Raw genomic sequence first — 7,500 nt, forward strand, 5'->3', positions numbered from 1 at the left:
TTTGGCTCGACATGGCTACTCTGCTCACTGACCTGCTACACCCAGTACAGTATGTGTGAGTGAAGGGGTGCTTGCCTGTGCGCACGAGTGTGTGTGTGTGTGTGTGGGGGGGGGGGGGGGGGGGGGGCGGGCATAAACCCATGTAGTGCTTCGCCTGTATGTGCATGAGGACATGATGTAGTCATCTCTGTAGAGGAAGAACAGTGGGTTGTTCATTCTATTCTATACACATCAAGCCTGGTTACATAGCTGGGTACATGTGCCATCCATCCGTCCGTCCGTCTATCTATCTATCTATCTATCTATCTATCTATCTGTCTGTCTGTCTGTCTGTCTGTCTGTCTGTCTGTCTGTCTGTCTGTCTGTCTGTCTGTCTGTCTGTCTGTCTGTCTGTCTGTCTGTCTGTCTGTCTGTCTGTCTGTCTGTCTGTCTGTCTATCTATAGACGGGGGGGGGGAGTTCTTGGGGCGACACAACCCTTGTTCATGAGTCTGATGGCCATGGGAACGAAGCTTTTCCTTTTTTGTGGCGTGTGGTCGGTCCCGATGGGCCGATGTCTCCTGCTAGAGGGGAGTGGGTCAAAGAGACCGTGACCGGGGTGGGAGGGGTCGGCCACAGTCTTTCTGGCCTTTGCATTGTTGCGAACTGGGTGGGCGAAGCCCAGTGTTCAGGGTGCACGACACAGCCGACCACTCTAATGCTGAGAAAACACACCACTGGAAGGTAGAGAGGTACATTCAGGCATGTACAGTACTCACACACACACGCGCACACACACACACACACACACACACACACACACACACACACACACACACACACACACACACACACACACACACACACACATACCAACCAGCCATCTGCTCTCTGTGTCCTTCATCTGACATCCTCCTCAGCCACACTGTCCTACACCACACACACACGCGCACACGCACACACACGTTCACGCATTCACATATACACACATGTGCATGATATCGCACACAGACACACACACGTATGCTTAAACACACATACAGTACACACACACATACACACACACACACACACACACACACCTACAGACATGCACACTACACACACCGTCTCATGATGTATTCATGAGCGCCGTCCTCCAGCTCTGCACCCCTGGCCCCCTGGCCTGCAGCCATCATTAGAGAGGGCCTGTACTCTCATTATTGATCCCCTGCCTGCCAATGCTGTGTGTGTGTGTGTGTGTGTGTGTGTGTGTGTGTGTATGCCCCTAGGGCGGGAGGCTCTGAGGCTGACGGTCCCTGCTCTCCAGGGGGGAGGTGTGTGTGTGTGTGTGTGTGGGGGGGGGGTCCATGAGAGAGTCCCCCCTCCCTCTGGGTCTGCCTGCACAGGCCTGCAGCACATACCTAAACAACACACGTGCACACACACGCACACACACATACACACACACACGCACGTTCACACACACATGCACACACACACACGCATGCTCGCACACACACGCACGTTCACACACACATGCACACACGCACGCACACACACACTCATACACACTCTGTTTACATTTCTATTTCTATCTATCTATCTATCTATCTATCTATCTATCTATCTATCTATCTATCTATCTATCTATCTATCTATCTATCTATCTATCTATCTGTTTTATCAATCTATCTTTATCTACCTCTCCATCTCTATCTCTCTGTCCATCTGTCTGTCTCTGTCTGCCCCCCCCCCCCCCCCCCCCTTCTCTTTTTTTCCCCGGTGACGGGTTGACTGAGATGCATGGTGTTTCTAATTTGGCATGCAGACATTAATTCCAGCACAGCTGCTGCCTCCACTCTCTCCCCACCACTCTCCCTCTCCCCCCCTCCTCCATTCCTCCCTCCATCCCTTCCCTCCCTCCCTCCCTCCCTCCCTCCCTCCCTCCCTTCCCTCCATCCCTTCCCTTCCCTTCCCTTCCCTTCCCTTCCCTCCCTCCATCCCTCCCTCCCTTCCCTCCATCCCTTCCCTCCCTCCCTCCATCCCTCCCTCCCTTCCCTCCATCCCTTCCCTCCCTCCATCTCTCCCTCCCTTCCCTCCATCTCTCCCTCCCTCCCTCCCTCCCTGAAGGCTCCTCTAATGTTCAGCTTCAGAGACGCGCAGCAAATTAACACCATTTGTTCTGCGGAGCGTGTCTTCTCCTCAACACTACACACATATCTGATGACTGGAGGTTTGTCTGAGAGAACCGTGTGAGAACAGGAGGAGGAAGAATACCAAAAGAGAAGAGAGGGATGCTGCTGAAAATGAAGAATACCACCTCCTCATCTGAGCTATGGACTATGCATGTCATGGATCATGGAGAGTTAATTAGAGATGACTTGGATTTTTATCCATGTGCTGTAAACGGTGTCAAACCCAAACTATATAGTGTGTTTTTGGTTAAGTGTGTACTGTATATATTTACCTATAGACACTCCCTCTCTGGTCACTTAAAAGGTAGGTAGGTAGGTAGGTAGGTAGGTAGGTAGGTAGGTAGGTAGGTAGGTAGGTAGGTAGGTAGGTAGGTAGGTACTTCATTGATCCCTGGAAGGAAGTTGCACTGTTACAGCAGTAGTACACAAAATAATAATAATAATAAAATAATAATAATAAAAAATAAAATAAAATAATAATAATAATAATAATAATAATGATGATAATCATAATAAGCATTTATTTTTTATTTTTAGTATAGCACCTTTCAAAAGACAACAATCAAGACTAGATAGACAAAATACTCAAATTTACAATCGTTACAAAAACATTTCAAACTACGCACCCCGACTGTGGATTATCGCCAGTTTGAATTAGTGACACTGACACAGTATAGATATGTACCAGCTGGATTACAGTCATATTACACACAGTATCAAAAAAACAACAACAATCTCTGCTCAAATCAAATATTGCGCATCACATACACTGGGATACTGACGTTCTGTGATAGGATCAGGTGAATAGGAACTGAGACAAAGGAGTGTTTGTGTGTGTGTGTGTGTGTGTGTGTGTGTGTGTGTGTGTGTGTGTGTGTGTGTGTATGTGTGTGTGTGTGTGTGTGTGTGTGTGTGTGTGTGTGTGTGTGTGTGTGTGTGTGTGTGTGTGACAGAAAAGAGGAGAGGACGGGGAAGGAGAGGAGGGGAGAGGAGAGGACAAGAGAGCAGGGGGCAGGGAAGGACAGGAGAGGAGAGGAGAGAGGGAGCATCTGCCCCCTCAATAACTGGTTGTTTTTCTACTCTGGCTGGTGGCAGACAGGGATACTGAGGATGACAGACCTTGCCTGGCACACAGTAGCGGGTGGCTTGGGGCTGACTGCAGATTACACTCCAAACACATGCCCCCACACACACACACACACACACACACACACACACACACACACTGTCCACACACACACACACACACACACACACACACACACACACACACACACACACACACACACACACACAGCCTACAGTACCGCACCACCACGTAACACATCCATGATTTACATAGAAAAGCCCTGTGTAATCCTCCTAAGATACAGCACACACATGCAGGTACAACATAGATCATCCACACAGCCATACCAATACTCTCTCCTCATGAAGTTGGTGCCAGGATTAAACATGAGACAGGCAGGTCCGGGTATTCCCAGTCGGTTTGGAGGAGTAATTATTATTAGTTAGTAATTAACAGGTAATCTAAACTCACTGTGATTAGCAGGGATTAGGCTGGAAGGTGGACTGAGGTACAGTATTATCAGATGTGCCTCGAACTGGATTGGTGGAGAGGCCTCTGCATTCTGGGAGATTGGAGGAGTGTATGTATGGGGGCGATGAGGGGGGGTTCAGCAGGCTGAAACAGAGTGGGTGAGATGGAGGGATGTGGAGAGGAGAAGAGGAGAAGAGGAGAAGAGGAGAGAGGGCGCAGAGAGAGGGGAGGGAGCAGAGAGAGGACCGACGGTGTTGGTGTTGCACTTGGAAAGCTGCCGCCACATCTGCTCGTCCCTGATGTGAGCCGGGCCCCAGTCAGCTGTCGACTTGGACCGCTGTCAAGTGGAGCAGGCGGGCGGCCTGGCTCCCAGCCTCCCTGGTTCCTCTTCTACATCCCTCTGCTCTCTCGCCCTCTCTCTCTCTCTCTCTCTCTCTCTCCCTCTCTCTCTCTCTCTCTCTCTTGTTTCTGTCCCCTCTGCTCAAGCTGGGGTCTTTCTTCTCTCCTCTCCTCCTCTCCTCTTTCCTCTCCTCCTCTCCTGTCTCCTCCTCTCCTGGTGACTGATGAGATGGTCAGTATATGTTCCCAGAAGACTGGGAGGGGGGCACCTCAGGTGATGCAGCAGCGTTATGGTCAGGCTCAAGGTCAAGGTCAAGGTCAGGGTGATGCAGGGTTAGGGTTATGGTTAGGGTCGGGCGATGTATTGGGGGTAGGGTCAGATTGGTGTTCTGTATGTGGATGTACAGTAGTTGTTGAACAGTAGGGCGGCGGTCGTGGAACACACATAGTTCCGCCTCCTAGTGCTCGCCTGGATGAAGAAGGCTCTCAACAGGCAACGGATTTATCTTTGAAAATCCCACCAGCCAAACAGGACATTAAAAAGAATGGCGTTACAAGATTCAGCCCAATTATCCGGACCAAACAAAGAGTTTTTAAGTGTTGGGATGCATTAGGGGAGGTTGTAAATGATGCCAGTGTATTTAAGTAGAGCCATTAGCCTTCAGAGAGACAAACATCAGTTAGTCAGTCCTCCACACCCCCCTCCTCAGCACTGTGCCTCATAAAACCTTGGGAGAAAGAGAGAGGAGGGGGAGGGCTTTGGGGGGTGGAGAGTAAGAGAGGGAGTAAGTGAGCGACAGAGCGAGAGAGAAAGAAGAGAGGGGGGGTGGGGGGGGGGGGTGTATGGGGTCTGGGGGGGGGAGGATGGAGACTAAAACACAGGAAAGGCTCCGGATAGGAAATAAAAAATTCAGAGGGTGGATGCTAAAACAATAGCACGGGGGAGAAAAAAAATTGAGATACAGAGAGGGAGACAAGAGAGAGAGAAAGAGAGAGAGAGAGAGAGAGAGAGAGAGAGAGAGAGAGAGAAAGAGAGAGAGAGGAGGGGAGGGAGACGGAGGAGAAGTAGCTTTGTGCGCGGCCTGTTGTGCAGGATGATGAAATAAATAAAGAGGCGCTCTCCTCGGTGCTCGGTGCTCTCGGTGCTGTTTGCCCATGAATATTCCAGTAGGCTGCCATGGGGGGGGGGGGGGGAGTGGCGGGGGGTGGTGCTGGGGGGCTGGAACAGCTGGCGAGGTCCACAGGGACCCTCGTGGCGAGAAAGCTGCAACTTCGGGAGGAGAGGAGGAGAGGAGGAGGAGAGGAAGGAGGGAAAAACTGCCAATAAAAGAAGAAGAGAAAAAAAAAGAAGCTGTAAGGCCTGAGCATCATATGGCTGATTTGTTTTGCTAATTTGATTTTAACACCAGTATCCGCACGGGCTAAGACAACCGCATTAAAACAAGCAAGGCTGCTATGCATACTGGGCGTGTAGACACATCGGCAGGCTATGTTGGTAGATCAGTCACTGCTACACAGAAGCCAGGGCTACTGCATTGTGAAGGCTGTATGATATAATTGAATAAAACCAGTATTGTACTGTAGAGTTTTTTTTTGTGTGAGTCGAAGCTTTGCATATTAATAACTTGGCATTCAAGTACTGTATGTGGATATTGATGTGTGCTGAATGGCTTCTGACTGAGTTTCTCTCTGTGGACCTGATTGAAAGGTCTTAATGAGTGTGTGCCCTATGTGTGTGCGTGTGTGTGTATGTTTATGTTTGCATGTGGTGTGTGTGTGTGTGTGCGTGTGTGTGCGTGTGCATGCACGTGTGTGTGTTTGTGAGCGTGTGCGTGTGTGTGTGTGCGCGAGCGTGTGTGCATGTGTGTGCGTGCGTGTGTGTGCATGTTCATGTTTGCATGTGGTGTGTGTGTGTGTGTGTGCGTGTGTGTGCGTGTGCATGCACGTATGTGTGTTTGTGAGCGTGTGCTTGCGTGTGCGTGCGTGCATGTGTGTGTGTGTGTGCGGGTTGCTGCGAGTCCAGGGTTGAATGGCTCTTTGTCCGCCCCCGCTGTCTCGGTCGTGACGACGGCGGCTCAATAGACCAGACTCAGGTGTGACAGCCACTTGCACAGGGAGGGGGAGGGAGGGGGACAATGAGGGAGGGAGGGAGTGACAGGGAGAGAGGGAGAGAAAGGGAGAGGGAGAGAACGAGGGTGAGAAAGGGAGAAAAGGGAGAGAAGGGGGAGCGCGGAGCTGTCATCAGTATAACGCTGCAGGCATAATGTACTGTAGCAACAGTGGCTCACAAAGACACAGGCCTCGCGTGGTTCTGTCACAAAGACACAGGCCTCGCGTGGTTCTGTCACAAAGACACAGGCCTCGCGTGGTTCTGTCACAAAGACACAGGCCTCGCGTGGTTCTGTCACAAAGACACAGGCCTCGCGTGGTTCTGTCACAAAGACACAGGCCTCGCGTGGTTCTGTCACAAAGACACAGGCCTCGCGTGGTTCTGTCACAAAGACACAGGTCTCGCGTGGTTCTGTCACAAAGACACAGGCCTCGCGTGGTTCTGTCACAAAGACACAGGGCTCACGTGGTTCTGTCACAAAGACACAGGCCTCGCGTGGTTCTGTCACAAAGACACAGGCCTCGCGTGGTTCTGTCACAAAGACACAGGCTGGCCTTAGAGAGAGAGAGAGAGAGGTCAGACTTTATAACGAGTACTTGACCAGAGCACTATGCCAAGAGATGTTTCAATCTAGCCCCCACCGAGGCAGATGGGGCCAGACAGTAAGAGAGACCACAGAGGCCGTCTTAGAGGTTATTGATTACCGTTAGAAACGATCAATAGGAGATTCACCAGGTTTCTGACATTAACACAGCAACAACATTCTCCCTCACCTCCCATAACCATAACCATAATCATAACATTAACACATGTGCAATGTTCATGCAAAATCCAACACTCCCTGTGTCAATTTCACACACCTCACACACCTCACACTCCTCACACACTTCACACAACTCACACACTTCACTCACCTTACAGTCCTCACACACCTCACACACACACCTCACTCATCCCACACACTTCACACTCCTCACACACTTCACACAACTCACACACTTCACACAACTCACACTTCACTCACATACTTCACTCACTTCACACACTTCACTCACCTCACTCAGCTAACACTCCTCACACTCCTCACACACTCTGCGACACAAACCACAACATAAAAACCATTAGGTACCAGTATCAAGATATTGTTCAGAACAAAAAGTAAGCGATCGATTTGTATTTGGATATTTGAGAGATGAGGACCCAGAACACATTACTAAGGGAGTGAAGATTTGTTCTCCTTTTTTCTGTCTCTGTCCAAATCCTGTGTCAGTCTGCTGGAATAACAGGCTTTATGGAAATATGTCCCATGGCTGGGTTGGCATGGAGGAGGCTGCTTGGTTGTTTGAAGCACACAGA

This window comes from Borostomias antarcticus, assembly GCF_949987555.1.
Source record: "Borostomias antarcticus genome assembly, chromosome: 4".
In the NCBI taxonomy this organism is placed as follows: domain Eukaryota; kingdom Metazoa; phylum Chordata; class Actinopteri; order Stomiiformes; family Stomiidae; genus Borostomias; species Borostomias antarcticus.